The sequence below is a fragment of the Triticum urartu genome, chromosome 7A, assembly GCF_056163025.1.
Source record: "Triticum urartu cultivar PI428250 chromosome 7A, HENAU_Tu73, whole genome shotgun sequence".
Lineage (NCBI taxonomy): Eukaryota > Viridiplantae > Streptophyta > Magnoliopsida > Poales > Poaceae > Triticum > Triticum urartu.
Window position 1 is genome coordinate 440,580,355 of NC_141879.1, and position 19,699 is coordinate 440,600,053.

A 19,699-nucleotide genomic window follows, 5' to 3' on the forward strand; every position below is an offset into this window, starting at 1 on the left:
TTTATATAAGGTATATCTTACCTTCTTTCTCGTCGACCTGCCGTTTGGCAAGGCCGAGCTCTTGCTCGGTCCGCTCGAGGCCCTGCTTTAGGGAACCCACCTCCGCAGTCAGTGCAGCGGTGGCCAGCAGCGAAGCCTGCATTCGTATATTGACTCCTTTTTAGTTAGACTCCTGTGATATTTAATAGATCCTCTATTCGGCTTTTCTTTCCGAACGCCAAACAGAGCATCAGGGGCTACTGTCTATGCGGTAATATTTTTACATATTTCTACTTACCTCGAAGCCTATTAGAAGGCTAGCACAAGCTTTAGTAAGTCCGCTTTTGGCGGACCGAACCTTTTGGACCACCGTACTCATGATGGTACGGTGCTCCTCGTCGATGGAGGCGCCCTTAAGCACCTCCAGCAGATTGTCTGGTGCCTCCGGTTGGACGGAGGACGCCGGCTCAATAGGCTTGCTCCTCTTGGCAGGAGTTCGCCTGCCGCGGTCCGGAACCGTTGATGATTCCGGCGCAGTGTCCGGCTTAAAGCCGGACTTGGAGCCCTGGGGGGTCTTGTCCCCTTTACTCCTGGAGTCCGGGAGGTCACCTCGCGGCTCCTCCTGGACCACCTCCTCTTGCCCCGGAGCTTGTCGCGACGCCACTTCGGCGTCATCCGCAGCACAGGGGGAGGCAGCGGGCGGAACTGAATTCACGTCCGATGAATCCAGGGAGCCGCTCGACAACTCGTCGAGCCCGTCCTTGGGTGGGCTGCATGATTATATTCGACATTAGGGAAAGCTGCGCAACAAAAGGAATATCATGAGTTACTCTGGTATCCGAACACTTACGATTTCGCCAGACGCTTGGCCCTGTCCGGTCACTCCTCTTCGTCCTCGTCGGTGTCGGGGGCATAGTCCGGCGGAGGGGTTTTCCTCTTCTTAGACCCTTCGGCCTCCCCTACTAGGGCGGCCTTCCTCTTCTTTCCTCCCCCCGCTGGAGGGGGAGAGGTCTCTTCTTCCTCCTCCTCGTCTTCACAGGAGGAGTGCGTCTCGGACTCATCGGACGACGAGTCCGACACCACCATATGCCAGGAACTCTTTCAAGTCCCTGTGGCCTTCTTCTTCTTGGCCTTCTTCTCTGGCACCACATAAGGTGCCGGAACCAGCAGCTTCACTAGGAGAGCAGGGGCTGGGTCTTCGGGCAAGGGAGCCGGACAGTTAATCAGCCCGGACTTCGCCTGCCAATCTTGTCAAAGGTGAGGGAGTTTAGATCCCGCATAGAGTCAAACTATGAAGAAAACTTAACATCCTGTAAAAGATGAAAATATTTTACCTCGCCAGCAAGACGCTGCGAGCTGAATCCGTGGTCTTCGGAGGCGGATGTGGGAGCCTCGGTGCCTTTGGTTAGCCCCTTCTAAACATCTTCGTACGTCGGGTCGAAGAGCCTGCTCAGAGTTCGGTGCTGCGCCGGGTTGAACTCCCACAAATTGAAGTCCCGTTCTTGACACGGAAGGATCCGGCGGATGAGCATGACCTGGACTACGTTGACAAGCTTGAGCTGGTTGTTCACCAGGGACTGGATGCATTTTTGCAGTCCGGTCACCTCTTCTTCGTCGCCCCACGACAAGCCCATCTCCTTCCAGGACGTGAGCCGCGTAGGGGGTTCGGATCGGAATTCAGGGGCTGCGATCCACTTCGGATCGCGTGGCTCGGTGATGTAAAACCACCCTGACTGCCACCCCTTCAAGGTCTCCACAAAGGAGCCCTCGAGCCATAGGATGTTGGCTATTTTGCCCGCCATGGCACCTCCGCACTCCGCCTGGTTGCCGCGCACCACCTTTGGCTTGACATTAAAGGTCTTGAGCCAGAGGCCGAAATGGGGGCGGATGCAGAGGAAAGCCTCGCACACGACAATAAACGCCGAGATATTGAGGATGAAGTTCGGGGCTAGATCGTGGAAATCTAGGCCATAGTAGAACATGAGCCCGCGGACAAATGTGTGGAGAGGAAAACCCAGTCCGCGGAGGAAGTGGGGAAGAAATACTACCCTCTCATGGGGCCTTGGGGTGGGGAGAAGCTGCCCCTCCTCAGGAAGCCGGTGCGCGATGTCTTTGGACAGGTATCCGGCCTTCCTTAGCCTTTTGACATGGCCCTCCGTGACGGAGGAGACCATCCACTTGCCTCCCACTCCGGACATTGTTGGAGAAGGTTGAGGTAGGAAGTGCGGGCTTGGGCGCTAGAGCTCGGGTGCGCAGAAGATGGATAGGCAAAGGAGGAAGAAGGCATAGGTAAAAAGGTGGATCCTTATCCCCTTATATGAGCAGATGCAACTATGCGTCCCCACCAGCCTAGTAAAACTCGCTTGCCTCCCAAGCGCCGTGATAAATGGCGCGGTTGGGTTACCCACGTCCGTATTGATGAGAATCCCGTAAATGGGGGACACGATCTCTGCTTTGACAAGACGTGCCAAGGAAACCACCTCGCAAAACACACTGAGGTGGAAAAGTGAAAACGATTCGAATAAAGGCTTGGCCGTAGTGTGATGTCACGCTGCGGAATACGTCAGCAGATTAGATTTGTGTTAATATTATTCTCTCTATGGCAATACGTGGAAACTTATTTTGCAGAGCCGGACACTACTCTTGGTGTTTACAAACTTTCATGAAGAATTTGGAGGAGGAACCCGCCTTGCAATGCCGAAGACAATCTACGCGCCGGACTCGTCGTCATTGAAGCCTGGTTCAGGGGCTACTGAGGGAGTCCTGGATTAGGGGGTGTTCGGGTAGCCGGACTCCAGGACTATGAAGATACAAGATTGAAGACTTCGTCCCGTGTCCGGACGGGACTTTCCTTGGCGTGGAAGGCAAGCTTGGCGATGCGGATATTCAAGATCTCCTACCATTGTAACCGACTTTGTGTAACCCTAACCCTCTCCAATGTCTATATAAACCGAAGGGTTTTAGTCCGTAGGACAACTTCATCATACAGCAATCATACCATAGGCTAGCTTCTAGGGTTTAGCCTCCTCGATCTCGTGGTAGATCTACTCTTGTACTACCCATATCATCAATATTAATCAAGCAGGACGTAGGGTTTTACCTCCATCAAGAGGGCCCGAACCTGGGTAAAACATCGTGTTCCTTGCCTCCTATTACCATCCGGCCTAGACGCACAGTTCGGGACCCCCTACCCGAGATCCGCCGGTTTTGACACCGACAACGATCAACTAGAAAGCAAACATAGAAGTGATTTCGAGGGTATGGTCATCTTTCCTGAGATCCCGCAAGGAAGAAGAACGAGTCCATGAAGAAGACAAGCGGACGTAGTCAAACGAATCCTCACAACTCCGGAACGAAATCAAAGCTAACGAGAGAAGCAACTCGGAAAGAAGCAAGCAACATAGTGAACAACCATCACATAAACATGTCATGATGCGCAACCAAGTATGATGCACGTCCGGTTTAAATATGCATGGTATGGCAAAGTGCAACAACCAAAACTACAAATTAAGTGGAGCTCAATATGCAGAGAGTTGCATATTGACGAAACACCACATCAATTATTTAGTTCTCTCTCGTTTATGTACCCAACAATATTAAATGTTGTTAAACATGGCAAGAGGTGAAGCATAATAAAACTACCTATCTAGGCAAGTTTAAATGAGGCCGGAACAACAAGCAACAAGTCCGGAAAAATCCCCATGTGCATATTATGAATTTGGTACTGTTCTGCCCAAAACACAATTTTAGACTTGTTAACCATGCAAGGTAATGCCACCGTGTTAAACTAGGCATTTTTCTACCCCATTTACATATAAAGTTTATTTAAAACCTAGCTACGGTTAATTAGTTATGAAATAAACCATTTTAACATGGCAATATGCAAATTAAAGCAAACAGCAAGTTAGACATTTGTAACATGGATGAAAGTTGGATATTATGAAACTACACAAAATTCTAAGCATTTTACATATATAAAACATTTTAATCCGATGCACGGTTATGTAGTTGTGAGAATTTCAATATGATGGCATTTTATGTAAATATGCAATGACCAGGTTAATTGATAAATTCACAGAACGGAAAAAACGTATTTGGGCCGAAACTGAGATCTGGCCCAGGGAGCTCACCCTAGTTGGGCCTTGGCATTGGAACTGGGCCGTGAGGTGGGGGAAGCAGGCGTGGCCCAGGATGGCGCTAGGCGAGCGCGCGTCGCTGGAGCGGCCAACGTGGGGCGGTGCTTGAGCGCTCGAACGAGGATGCGGCAGAAGGCAGGAACTCCGGCCGGCGAGGGCATGGCTTGGGAGGCGAAAAGGAAGGTTGACGAGAGGCGAGCGGCGACGAAGCTGGCAGGACATGAAAGAGCAGGCGGGGCGGCGTGGGACTTGGCGGTCAACGCAGCATAGGCGGCTTCCTCTGTCTGCTCCCGACAGAAGGATGCAGCGCGGCGCGGAGCAGCGCTTGGCTGCGGCACAAAGACGATGATAGCGACGCACAAGGCGGGCAGGGGGTGGCTGGCAGTCGATGAAGATCGCCGAGACTAGGCGAATCTGACTGGAGAAGGTGGCCGGCGGGCTGGAGCTCAGGACGGGCGCGTCGCTTGGGCGCGCGATGAGGAGGGAGCACAGGGACGCGAGGCAGCTCCCGCGAAGAAGGTGGCGAGGTGACGAGGGGCTCCAGCGTCGTTGGTTCCTGGGGTGGCGCGGATCAGAAGCAGAGGCGGGCTCCAATCCATGGCGGGGACGGTAGGCGTCGGGCAAAGGCGGCACCCTAGGGCTTGAGCGAGGCAACAAGGAGGAGGCTGCGCAGGCTACTGTGGTTCGAGGAGGGCCACAGGGAGTGGTGCTGGTTGTTTCTGTTCCGGTGGGCAGCGGCTTGTGGTCAGCGGTGGGAGCGGGGGCGGGTGAGAGCTCTGCTGGATCTCGGGAAGATCAAGCGGAAGCGCGGGAGATTGGCAGCAGAGGGAGCCGAGGATGGCTATGGGGGTGGATTTGGTGGTGGATGAAAGGGAGGAGGGAAGGAGGCGGCGACTGGGTAGCGCTGAAATCCAGGGAGGTGGTCGGAGGTTGCTGGGGGTGGGGGATGGATCCCGAGGGAATCTCGAGTGGGTGGAGGCGGCGAGGATGATTGGTGGATGGAATGGATGGAAAAACTCCTCGGATTAGGGTTGGACCTATTTATAGCAAATCAGATCAGTTTAGGGCGCTTAGGTCCCTCCGATCGTAATCGGACGGTCCGAAATAATTAGGTTAGGAGAGTCCAACGAGAAACCGATGATATTTTATAGATGTTTGCGGATGATCCGGACCCAATGGTGACGACTGCCCGAGTCGGGTTCGGGACAACTCTCGGACGTGCACGAGGGGTATGAGCAGTGTGCAAGGAGGGGTCATGTGGTTAGGAGGGGTTTTGGGGCCCTCTGATCACAATCGGATGGCTCCGGACGAGAGGGGGGTTAAGCAGGCCTAGGTGGGCTGTGAAGAGAAGGTTGGGTTAAGGTGAGAGGGAAGGAGTGCAGCCCGGCAACTATTTTCGAAGACTGAAAACATCCGACGTTAGACCAAAAGCGGTGTTGCTATATGTTTAACGGTTGGGCTATCAAACGAGCTCCGAATGCGATGAAACTTGGCAGGCAGCCTACTGACAACAAAACAACACCGCACGCCAACTTTCATCCCAATTCGAGAACATTTTCGGGCCAGTTATAAAATAATATTTCGGAGGCGCCGAGGGCGCGTGCAAATGTGTCTAGGCTCAGAACGGACAACGGAAAGAACTGGGGAAAACCGGACGGATGCAAGTTTTGAAAACATGATGATGCAATGCACATGATGACATGGCAAGATGCAACACACAAGCAAAAGACATGGCAACGACGGCGAATAACTGGAAGACACCTGGCGCATCGGACTCATGGCGTTACAGCCGGCCCATTATGCTCTGCAAAATCTTGTGGGCCTTTAGCTGGGCTGGCCCATTGTGGTCCGCTAAATCTTGTTGGCCTTTAGCTGGGCTGGCCCATTGTGGTCTGCTAAATCTTGTGGGCCTTTAGCTGGGCCGGCCCATTATGGTCTGCAAAAGCTTGTGGGCCTTTAGCTGGGCTGGCCCATTATGGTCCGCTAAATCTTGTGGGCCTTTAGTTGGGATGGCCCATTTAAACTTTATGGGCCACTTTTGGGCCCATCCATGTGTCAACATATCATAGGCCCATCTCGACCGTTGGATGAGTGACACCTGTGCCAACGCGGAGCTGACGCGTGGTTCCATCGGCCAATGAGAATTTTACACGTGGAAAATCGGCATTGGTCGTGGCTGTTAGGGGGTTATCGGATCCAAAACCGAACCAGATAGCTTAACGGCATCCCGTTATGGTGGATGCCACATGTCGGTCACCCTTGAGGAAAGCACTTCTATGACGCGTGATTTATCGTCATGCAAGTGGACATTTCCATGATGATAATTTTGGTAATGTCATGGAACACTTCTACGATAGCACAGCTATGACTATCTTCATTCTGTCATACATTTGTCATGGATGTACATTCATGACAGAAAATGTGACCTACTATGACAAACACGTATCATCACGGAAGTGTTTTTTTGTAGTGCTTGTCATTGCACGAGAGATGCTGGTAATTGGGGTGCCCAGTCCCGTAATCAAAATAAATAAATAAAAATATAATGAAACAAACTCCCCTGAAAAGTTGATTGTATGGAGGGCACCCGTGAATTCGGCTAGCCATGGTTTGTGTTTGTATGGTTGAGGACGAGTAAACTTTACCTTTCCACTTGGGAACTGCCGATAATGTGTTTAGCATGGAAGATATTGAAAATCCTCAGTCGTGACGTTGACAGGAAAGGCATGCCTCTCAAAATTGTATTCATCTCTATTTTAAGCTCCGAACTCTGGCACCTCTGCAAATCCATGCTTCCCTCTGCAATGGGCCTATCTATTTACTTTTATGTTAGTTACTTTTATTGTTGAGTCATCACCTTCTCATTCGAGCACCAATTTGGAGAGCACTATTGTCATTCTTATGCAATGAGTATAGTTAATGTTGGTTGTGACAGGATCTCTTTTACCATGAATTACAATATTCAGTCGCTACTTGAACTTCATAGGTGCTCTGCATTTATGTTTTGCGGTCTCAGAAAGGGCTAGAGAGATACCATGTTATCATATTATATCATGATTTTTTTGACAAAGTGTTGACATTTGAGATATCTTATTATTGCTCGCTAGTTGGTTATGTTATTGTCATGGGTAAATGTGAGACCTAACTGTTATCATTCATATGGTTAGTTTGTAATCTTTGCTAAAAACTTGAGCACTACTTAAGCATATGTACAACAACAAGAACAAAAAGAGTTTGTTAAAGTTTTCTTTATCACTTTCAGTTTGTCAACTGAATTGCTTGAGGACGAGTAATGAGTTAAGCTTGGGGGAGTTGATACGTCCCAAATGTATCTACTTTTCCAAACACTTTTGCTCTTGTTTTGGACTCTAATTTGCATGATTTGAATGGAACTAACCCAGACTGATGTTGTTTTCAGGAGAATTGCTATGGTGTTTTTTCTGTAGAAATAAAAGTTCTCGGATTGATCTGAAAAATTATGGAGAATATTTCTAGAAAATATGAAAAATATTTGCGAAGAGAATTACTGGAGGGGCGCCCAACAGCCACAAGCTTCATCATCAACCCTTCTACATCAACAATTCCATGGTGCTCACCACTGGGAGTGATTAATTTCTTCATAGGCTTGCTGGACGGTGATGCAGTTGGATGAGATTTGTCATGTAATCGAGTCAATTTGTTAGGGCTTGATCCCTAGTATCTACTATGTTATGAGATTGATGTTGTTATGACTTTGCTATGCTTAATGCTTGTCATTAGGGCCCAAGTGCCATAATTTCATATCTAAACCCTTTATGTTTTCATGAAAAAATTGAGTTCTTGATCCTATCTTGCAAGTTGTATGCACCTATTGCGTGTTATGATCCGCATACCCCAAGGTGACAATTATTGGGATTCTTTCCGGTGATTACCATAGTATGGGGAGTTCATGTATTCACTATGTGTTAATGCTTTGTTCCAGTTCACTATTAAAAGGAGGCCTTAATATCCCATAGATTTCCTTGTGGACCTTGCTGCCACGAGAGGGTAGGACAAAAGATGTCATGCAAGTTCTTGTTATAAGCACGTATGACTATATATGGAATACATGCCTACATTACATTGATGAATTGGAGCTATTGTGTATAGCTATAAGCCGTGACTGTTATATGATGAATATCATCCAACACAAAGATCCATCACTAATCTAATGCCTACACTTTTCGCATATTGATCTTTGCTAAGTTACTTTCCTTGCTACTGTTGTTACAATCACTACAAAACTGTTACTGTTACCGTTACTATTGTTACTGTTACCACTGCTATCAAACTATCATATTATTGTGCTACTAAATACTTTGCTGTAGATATTTGGTTCTCTAGGTGTGGTTGAAAATAGAACTCAACTACTAATACTTACAAATATTCTTTGGCTCCCCTTGTTTTGAATCAATAAATTTGGGTGAAATACTACCCTCGGAGACTGTCGCGATCCCCTATACTTGTGGATTATCAGCGAGGACCAGGTGCGTCAAGTTTCCACCATGGCGAAGCTCCTCGCCGGACTTTCTTAGAGCACGGGCTCGAGCAGTGGTGAGAGACAAGGTCGAGGGATTTGACGGAGAAGGAACTGAAGAAAGATGATGACTGAGGGGTATTTATAGTGGGAGTACTAAACCACCTCCACGAAATTGATGGCACATAGCAACTGGACATTCCGCATTAAATGGGCACAATATAGATCATGGAGATCATGGGAACGTGGCAACCATTTCCCACAACAAACCCAGGAGAAGTGCGAGAGACCAAAAAGTTGAATGGGCTTATGCCAAAATAGATAAAAATTCGAAGTGTATTTCATTTGCAACCAAGGATGTCAGAAGAAAATGTGCTTTAGATCAAGTTGCATACTCATGACGAATAGCACAGAGTTTAGACAAGAGAGAATAGAGAGGAAACATGGTCTGCGATGAGGACATCACTACTACAGTAACACCCACAATCCCGGCTGCTACACATACTGGACCAATTACTAGAGCTCGCGCATGCCAATAAAATTATCAGGTACTTTCGTTTCTTGGTAACGATTATAATGTTCATGAGAATATGATGTTGCCTAAATTGGATACATTTGTTTTGCTTACAAATGAAGGGCCCAACATGGACAAGAAGGATGAACATTGGAGCATGATCAAGCATGGAGATGATGGCGCATGCAAGGGGAACAAGAACATACTTTCTGGTGGAGTTTTCAGCACTTTGGAGCCATGATGATGACATACGAGTACATGGACGAAATATATAAGATGTCATTTCATAAATTTTGTCCATTGCTTAATATAGGTGTTGTGTCACCTTATTTTTGGGCCAGGCTCATGTAATTTCAAAATATACTTAATAGGCTGGTTTTAGAGTCTGTATTAATAGGGAAAATGGCTTAGGACAGAATTTAGTTCCACCTTGACAAGGCTGGATGAAATTCCTCTCTGTCTCCCTATAAATACAACCCTTAGGGCATCGTTTTAGACTTGGGTTTTGTTTAGATTAAATTTCACCATACCTGCAATCCACATCCTTCGTTTATGTTCAACGACTAGACCAAGACGTCACAGAACCCCACTTGATTAATAAAGCTTTCCTCTTATATTTGCAATATCCCGATTGCAATCTCAGTTTCTTGCTTGTTCTTTGTTTTCTTGAAACAAATAGACCCTCGTGGTCAGGTTGATCGTGCTCCGGCATGGTCAATAACCTCTCGGAGTTGGTTTAGCGATTGCTAAGGCGCGACGTCTTCGCACGTTCGTAGTCGGATTGTCAAAGTCGACTTCCACAGAAAATGATAGCTATCTCATCGAAAAATCAAGACACCTTTGCACCTATCAAGTGGCATTAGATTTCCAGGTTGCTCGGTGAGAATTTACCAGTTTTTGTAGTCTAGATTGCATATGTTCTTCATACCTACAGTCCATAAAAAGCCAAAAAAATTGGGGTTAGATCATCGTATCCTAACCAATCCGAGCCTTTTGCAATTTTCTGCTTGGTGTTTTGCTTTGTTGAATTTGTGGTTGCATCGTCGTGTCGAGTTGCTGGTCTTAGCGTCTAGTGCTTTAGAGTTTCAAGTTATATTCACAAGTTGTCATGTCGCCGCTGCACTGTCTTCATTGTCGCTGCCATACACCACCAGCGCACCATCTTCATCACCGCTGCCATATACCACCACCGCACCATCTTCATCGCCGCTGCCCTATACCACCACCACACCATCTTCATCGCCCTTGCCATATACCTCCACCGTATATCCGCCATTAATCCGAGTCCATATACCACCGCATATTCATCACGCCAATCCAAGTCCACCTCCATCACAGATTCGCCACCAGTCTGTGTGCCAACGCCCATACATATATCCGCCACCAGTCTGAGTTCCACCAAATTCATATTTGCCACCAATCCTAGTCCGAGTCGAGTATTTGATTCTCTTTTATTGATTCCCAGATCACGTCCTAGTACGTGTCGTGACCAAGTTGGACTCCCCAACTTTCGTGACACCCGTAGATGAAAAATAGTTCTAGTTTAAAAAAACTAAGTCTCGAAATTTTTGGCTAGGCAGGTTTTTAGACCATTTGTAGACTTATTCGAAAAAATGTTGCGGAGCAAAAAAAGTGAGATTTTTTTTGAAAAAAGAGATTAAAGGTGTGCTTCGCCCTTGTTTACGTGTCGCGCCGTGATTTTGTTAGTGTTCTAGGCTCACGTCTCTAGTATGGTCTAGCCTAGGACCAGCACAATACCATCGTTGAGTGTTTATTCAACTTTGCATCTCTAAATTGATTATTGTTGACCCTTTTTGCTAACATATATTAAGCCTTCCCAGCTCCACATATCATCTACATCGTGAGTTTGACACCACCTGTCAATTGCTTTATGCAAGCTTTGAGAGCATTGGCTACAATGGCTGTCGATCACCGCCTGCTACTTGGTAAGAACGGGTAAGAATTTGTGATTAGCTTGACGGATTTGTGACTCTCCACCACACCACCACCATCATTTCCTAGTAGTCTGTAGGACACATTCTTGTGTGTTTCTATTGCTGCTAACCATGGCAGGATCACAAGCGCAAGAGCTGGACCGGGAGAGCATGACAAAGAAGGAACTACATGATAAATTTCAACAAATGTTGGGTGAACAGGTGCAAGACGTGATGAACAGATTTGGAAATGCACTAGAGAGCATAAATGACATTGAGAAGACAATTGACACTAAGTTGGACGCCAAGTTCAATGAAGTGCTCGCGCATCTACCACCACCTCTTGCTGCCCCTACTGCACCATTGCAACACCAACAACAACCACCTCCATGTCGCGGTCGAGTAGGACGAGTGAAGTGTGTTACTCTTGAGGAACACCAACATTCTGGAGCCGCTGCAACAACTGTCGATGCTTCTATCGCCCCTGCTGCTACTGCCGAGGAGGAGGAGGATTACGAGGATGAGGTTGTGCAAAATCAGAACTACGTGCAACCACCAGCACCACCACGAGGTCGCCCACATGCATATAATCACAACCGTAGGGCTGCACCACCACCTCAGGTATGAGATCATCACCATGTTCCTAAACGAAAATTGAATATTTTGCCATTTGAGGATAGATACATTCCTGATGTATATCTTACTTGGGAGTTAGAAAGTGAACAACGTTTTACATGTTGACAATATCCCGAGCATAGACGTGTTGCTGTTGTTATTTGTGATTTCACTAGTTTTGCTTTTGTTTGGTGGTCCAAACATTATAGATTATATCATGATAATACCCCAAGTACTTGGGCTGCATTGAAAATTGCTATGCGTACTCGTTGGGTCTGACCATATTATCAACGTGAATTACTCAAAAAATTGCAGCATTTAAGACAAGGAAAAAATTATGTAGAGGAATATTACCAGGAATTACAAGCTGGCATGATTAGATGTGGTATTGTTGAGGATAATGAAGCTATCTTGCATGTTTTATGGGTGGATTAAGTAGAGATATTCAAACCGACTTAGAGTATAAGGATTATAACAATAACACTAGTTTATCCCATCTTGCTTGCAAAGCCGAACGTGAAGTGCAGAATCGACATGCATTGGCGCGAACTATTTTTTTTGTAGGTCAATCTTCATCATGGACACAACGTACATCATCTACTTCCACATGTCCTGCTGCTCCACCACTTACTTCGGCCGCCAACTCCAACTGAGATACAAGAAAACATGCACCACCACCATCCGCCAAGAGCACACCTTCCAATCCCGCACAGAGCTCTTCTTCATCCATGGCATCAATAGGGCAAACACATGATGTTATATGTCGTCGTTGCAGCGGTTGAGGTCACTATGCGAGCAAATGCCCTTCCCAGTATGTGATGATTGCTACTGAGGATGGTGGGTTTGAGTCCGCTAGTGACTATGATGAGGAGACTTTGGCTCTTATTGCAAGTAAAGAACACGGTGTAGATGATTTTGAACAAGAGATGAAATACATGGCTGTTGAAGGTGCTAACAGGTATGAAAGTTTAGTTGCTCAACGTGTTTTGAGTGTGCAGGTAACACAAGTTGAGCAAAATCAGAGGCACAATTTGTTCCATACAAAGGGAGTTGCGAAGGAACGTTCTGTTCGTGTCATCATAGATGAAGGGAGTTGCAACAACTTGGCTAGCATGGAGATGGTGGAGAAGCTGTCTCTCACCACCAGACCATGTCATCATCCTTACTACATGCAATGGTTCAACAACAGTGGCAAGGTTTAGGTAACATGTATTGTTCATGTGCATTTTAGTATTGCTATATATGTTGATTGTGATGTGGTACCCATGCAAGCATGCTCCTTATTACTTGGTAGGCCATGGTAATTTGATAAAAAAATATGTACACCATGGTAGAAACAACCAATATACTCTTGTTCATACGACTAAACATATTATTTTACTTCTTGTGTCTCTTGAACACATTTTGAAAGATGATCTTACTAGAGCTAGTAAAACAAAACAGGAGCAAAATAAGAGTGAAAATCAGATTGTGGCAAAAGAATTTGAGCAACCAATGAGGCATAATAACAAACCATCATCTCATGTTGCCTCTAAAATTAAATTGAAAAGTGGATATTTACTTGCCACCAAATCTGGTATTCATGATCCAGATTTCAGCAAATCTATTTGCTATGCTTTTGTGTGCAAAGAGGCATTATTTTTAATCGAGGATGTGCCTTCCTTTATACCTCTTGTTGTCACTAACATTTTGTAGGAGTCCGCTGATGTCTTCCCACAAGAAGTGCCATCGGGATTACCACCTATTCGAGGGATTGAGCATCAGATTGACTTAATTCCAAGTGCATCACTGCCCAACTGTGCACCATACCGTACCAATCCAGAGGAGATGAAGGAGGTTATGCATCAAGTACAGGAGCCGCTTGACAAAGGTTATATACATGAATCCCTTAGTTCTTGTGTTGTTCCTATTAATCTAGTGCCAAAAAAGCATGGTACATCATGCATGTGTGTTGATTGCAGATACATCAATAATATTACTATTCGTTATCGTCATCCTATTCTTAGGCTAGACAATATGCTTGATTATTTAAGTGGGTCTACAATATTCTCGAAAGTTAATTTGCATAGTGGATACCATCAAATTCGTATGAAATTGGGAGATGAATGGAAAACAACATTTAAAACTAAGTTTGGCTTATATGAGTGGTTACTCATGCCTTTTGGGTTAACTAATGCACCTAGCACATTCATGAGATTAATCAACAAAGTTTTACGTGCTTTCATTGGATGATTTGTGGTAGTCCATTTTGATGGTATACTAATTTATAGCAAAGTTTTGGAGGAATATTTGGAACATTTACATGTTGTTTGTATTGCTCTACGTGATGCACATTTATTTGGTAACCTTGGGAAGTGCACCTTTTGCATTGACCGAGTATCTTTTCTTAGCTATGTTGTTACTCCACAGGAATTGAAGTTGATAAATCCAAGATTGAAGCCATTGAGAGTTGACCGCAGCCCAAAACGGTCACACAAGTGAGGATTTTTCTTGGACTCACTCGTTTCTATAGGCGTTTTGTGAGAGATTTCAGCACTATCGGTGTGAAAACCGGCAGACCTCGGGGTAGGGGGTCCCGAGCTATGGATCTCGGACAGATGGTAACAGGAATAGGGAGACGATGTTTACCCAGGTTCGGTCCCTCTTGATGGAGGTAAAACCCTACGTCCTGCTCTTATTTATATTGATGGAGATGTATCAAGTACATAGTTGATCTACCTCGAGATCGTCAGATGTGTTCTAACTCTAGGGCTAGGTGAATGAGATTATGTTGATGTCCCCTCTACAGGGTAAACCCTATGGCTTATATACACGCCAGGTAGGGTATCTAGGGTTACAAGGTCGGCATCTTTGCATGGAGGCGGCAGGAGAAGTCTTGGAGTATACGACAAGTCTTCGGTAGATGCAGTCTCGGTCATGCCTCTAGCGTGTAGCTTTCGGAGTCCACCTTGAGAAGAATCAGGACCATCAGCCCAATCCGAGGAGCAAGGGCCGACTAGGTTAGTAACCCCTAGTCCAGGGCACCATCAATTAGCACCATTGCTGCACCTCTCAATGAGCATACAAAGAAGGATGTGTCTTTTGTTTGGGGGTAGCGCACATGAAGAAGTCTCCACGGTATTGAAAGATAAGTTGACATATGCTCCTTTACTCCAACTTCCTGATTTTAATTAAGACTTTTGAGCTTGAATGTGATGCTAGTGGAATTGGATTAGGAGGTGTGTTACAACATGGTAAACCTATTGCCTTCTTTTCTGAAAAAATGAGTGGGCTAGTCTAAATTATTCTGCTTATGATAATAAATTATATGCTCTTGTTCGAACTTTGGAAACATTATTTATGACCTAAAGAATTTGTTATACATTCTGATCATGAATCTTTGAAACATATTAGAAGTCAAGAAAAATGGAACTGTAGACATGCTAAATGGGTTGAATTCATTAAGAACTTCCCTTATGTCATTGAACACAAGAAGGGTAAAGAAAATGTTATTGCTCATGCATTGTCTCATTATTATACTATGCTTTCACAACTTGACTTCAAAATATTTGATTTGGAGACCATCGAAGCTCAATATGTGCATGATGATGAATTTAAATATGTGATGGAGAATTGTAAAGAAGGAAGAACGTGGAACAAGTTCATCATTATTAATGATGGATTTGTGTTCTGTGCTAACAAGCTATGCATTCCAGCTAGCTTCGTTCATCTTTTATTGTTGCATGAGGCACACGGAGGAAGATTAATGGGACATTTTGGTGTGAAGAAGACGGATGGTGTGCTTGCTACACATTTCTTTTAGCCAAAGATGAGACGGGATGTTGAGCGTTTTGTTGCTCGCTGCACTACATGTCAAAAAGCTAAGTCACGACTCAATCCTCATGGTTTATATATGCCTTTGCTTGTACCTAGTGTTCCATGGGAGGACATATCTAAGAACTTTGTTTTAGGTTTACCTCAAACAAAGAAGGGGAGGGACATCATATTTGTTATCATGGATAGGTTTTCAAAAATGGCACACTTCATACCATGTCATAAAAGCGATATGATGCTACCAATGTTGCTGATTTGTTCTTTCGTGAAATTATTTGCTTGCATGGTGTGCCAAATACAATTGTTTCAGATCGTGATACTAAATTTCTTAGCCACTTTTGGAGATGTTTATGGGCTAAGTTGGGGACTAAACTGCTTTTTAGTACTACATGTCACCCCCAAACTAATGGTTAAACTGAAGTAGTCAATAGAACATTATCTACTATGCTAGGGTTGTTTTGAAGAATAACCTAAAAATGTGGGAAGAATGCTTGCCTCATATTGAATTTTCTTATAAGCGTTCACTACATTCTACTACTAAGATGTGCCATTTTGAAATTGTGTATGGTTTCCTACCACGTGCACCTATTGATTTGTTGCCTCTTCCATCGTTGGAGAGGATTAATTTTGATGCTAAACAATGTGCTGAATTGATCTTGAAAATGCATGAGTCAACCAAGGAAAACATTGAGTGTATGAATGCTAAATACAAAATTGCTGGAGATAAGGGTAGAAAACATGTTGTCTTTGCACCTGGAGATCTTGTTTGGTTACATTTGCACAAGGATCGGTTTCCTGATTTGCACAAGTCAAAGCTAATGCCACGTGTTGATAGTCCTTTTAAGGTGTTAGAGAAAATAAATGATAATGCTTATAAACTTGAGCTTCTTGCATATTGGGTTAGTCACACTTTTAACATTGTAGATTTGAAGCCTTATTTGTGTGAGGAAGATGAGTTTCCGTCGAGGACGACTTCAATTCAAGAAGGGGATGATGATGAGGACATCACTACTACAGTTACACCCACAATCCCTGCTACTACACATAATGGACTAATTACTAGAGCTCGCGCATGCCAATTAAATTATCAGGTACTTCCGTTTATTGGTAACAATTCTAGTGTTCATGAGAATATGATGTTGCACGATGTCTACTACTCAACTTTTTTTCTTGTAGACATTGTTGGGCCTCCAAGTGCAGAGTTTTGTAAGACAACAACAAATTCCCCTCAAGTGGATGACCTAAGGTTTATCAATCCGTGGGAGCCATAGGATGAAGATGGTCTCTCTCAAACAACCCTATAATCAAATACAAGAAATCTCTTGTGTCCCCAACACACCCAACACAATGGCCAATTGTATAGGTGCACTAGTTCGGCGAAGAGATGGTGATACAAGTGTAGTATGGATAGTAGATATGGGTTTTTGTAATCTGAAAATATAAAAACAGCAAGGTAGCAAGTGATAAAACGGAGCACAAATGATATTGCAATGCTTATAAACAAGGCCTAGGATTCATACTTTCACTAGTGCAATCTCTCAACAATGCTAACATAATTGAACCATATAAAAATCCATCAACATGCAACAAAGAATCAGTCCAAAGTTTCTACCGGAGAACATAGGATGAAATGTGCATCAACCCTTATGCATAGACTACCCAGTGTCACGATAATCCGCAAGTTGAATACCAAAACATACATCAAGTAACTCAATAGAATACCCCATTGTCACTGCGGGTATCCACATGCAAGACATACATAAGTGATCTCAAATCCAATATTCAATCCAACATAATGAAACCTCAAAGAGCAAGACTCAATTCATCACAACAAGGAAAGAGGGAAAATCACCATATCATATGTCTATATTAACAAAACCCACGGTTATATCAAAATCGTGTCGGATCAAGAACACAAGAGAGAGAGAGAGAGAGAGAGAGATCAAACACATAGCTACTCGTACATACCCTCAGCCCCGAGGGTGAACTACTCCCTCCTCGTCATGGAGACCACCAGGATGATGAAGATGGCCTCCGGTGATGATTTCAACCTCTGACAGGGTGCCAGAGAAGGCCTCCAGATGAGATGGCTTCGTCATAGAGGCTTCCGATGGTAGAGTGGAAGTTCTAGGTTTCTTTCTGGGTTTTTTGGTATTTATAGGAATTTGTGGTGTCTGTTTCACATCAGGGGGCCCACGAGGAAGCGACAAGCTCAGTAGGCGCCCCCTAGGGGGGACCCGCACCTTGTGAGCTTGTTGTGTCCTTGTGGGTCTTTTGGTCCTTCCATGAAGCTTCGAGGGTATCTTTTTGTCCATAAAAATCATCATAAAATTTCAGCCCATTCCGAGAACTTTTATTTCTACACAAAAAACAACACCACGGTAGTTTTGCTAAAAACAGCGTCAGTCCGGGTTAGTTCCACTTAAATCATACTCCCTCCGTCCGAAAATACTTGTCATCAAAATGGATGAAAAAGGATGTATCTAGAACTAAAATACATCTAGATACATCTCCTTTTATCTATTTTGATGACAAGTATTTCCGGACGGAGGGAGTATATAAGTGCACCACCATAAAAAATTGTTGTAAACATGGTATAAATACTTCATAAATTATAGATACGTTGGAGATGTACCATCATCCCCAAGCTTAATTCCCGCTCGTCATCGAGTAGGTAAATGATAAAAGAAATAATTTATGAAGTGTGAATGCTAGCATAGTGCATAAGTTTTTCAATCACTGTCGGTGTCAAAACCGACGGATCTCGAGCAGGGGGTCCCGAACTGTGCGTCTAAGGCGGATGGTAACAGGAGGCAGGGAACATGATGTTTTACCCAGGTTCGGGCCCTCTTGATGGAGGTAAAACCCTACGTCCTGCTTGATTAATATTGATGATATGGGTAGTACAAGAGTAGATCTACCACGAGATCGGAGAGGCTAAACCCTAGAAGCTAGCCTATGGTATGATTGTATGTTGTCCTACGGAGTAAAACCCTCCGACTTATATAGACACTGGAGAGGGCTAGGGTTACACAAGGTCGGTTACAAAGGAGGAGATATACATATCCGTATTGCCTAGCTTGCCTTCCACGCCAAGTAGAGTCCCATCCAGACACGAGACGAAGTCTTCAATCTTGTATCTTCATAGTCTAACAGTCTGGCTGAAAGATATAGTCCGGCTGTCCGGAGACCCCCTAATGCAGGACTCCCTCAGTAGCCCCTGAACTAGGCTTCAATGACGATGAGTCCGGCGCGCAGTATTGTCTTCGGCATTGCAAGGCGGGTTCCTCCTCCGAATACATCACGGAAGAATTTGAATACAAGGATAGTGTCCGACCTTGCAAAATAAGTTCCACATACCACCGCAGAGAGAATAATATTCCCGCAAATCTAATTTGCTGACTTGTTTTGGAAACACGACATTATGTCATGGCCCGGTGATTATTCGAACTGTTTCCTTTAACTAGCCCCGCACATAACGCGAGGCAGTTTGTTAACACGTCTTGTCAAAGCAGAGATCGTGTCCCCCTTATTACGGGATTCTCATCAATACGGGCGTGGGTAACCCAACCGTGCTTAGGACTCCTAGATTGTAGGAAAGTCCCAAACGGCCACGAGGAGGACGCTTGGTATTCACCCTCTTTATAAAGGGACAAGGCTTTTACTTTTTTCCTCCCATGCTCAATCGAATCCTTCCCCCGCCTCGAGTTCTAACACCCAAAGCCCAGGTCAGGTGCTCCGGACCTTCAATCATGTCCGGATCTAGCCTTCAAGGCCGGTGGATGCCCTCCTCAGTTACGGAAGAAGACATTAAGAAGTTGAGGGAGGCCAGATACCTGACCGCCGAGGTTTCGCATCGGCTGCCTGCCCGAGGGAAGGTCGTCCCTACTCCTGAACCCAACGAAGACGTCGTGTTCATCTCCCACTTCCTCCGAGGTCTAGGCCTCACTCTGGATCCCTTCATTAGGGGGTTGATGTTTTATTATGGGCTAGATTTCCATGATCTAGCCCCAGACTCCTTTCTCCATATCTCGGCATTTATTGTCGTATGTGAGGCCTTCCTCCGCATTACCCCTCACTTCGGCTTGTGGCTCAAGACCTTTGATGTGAAGCCGAAGATGGTCGAGGGGCAGCATGTAGCGTGCGGAGGCGCATTAATAAGCAAGATCGCTGGAGCTCCATGGCCAAAGGGTTCCATTCCATAGGTGTCCGG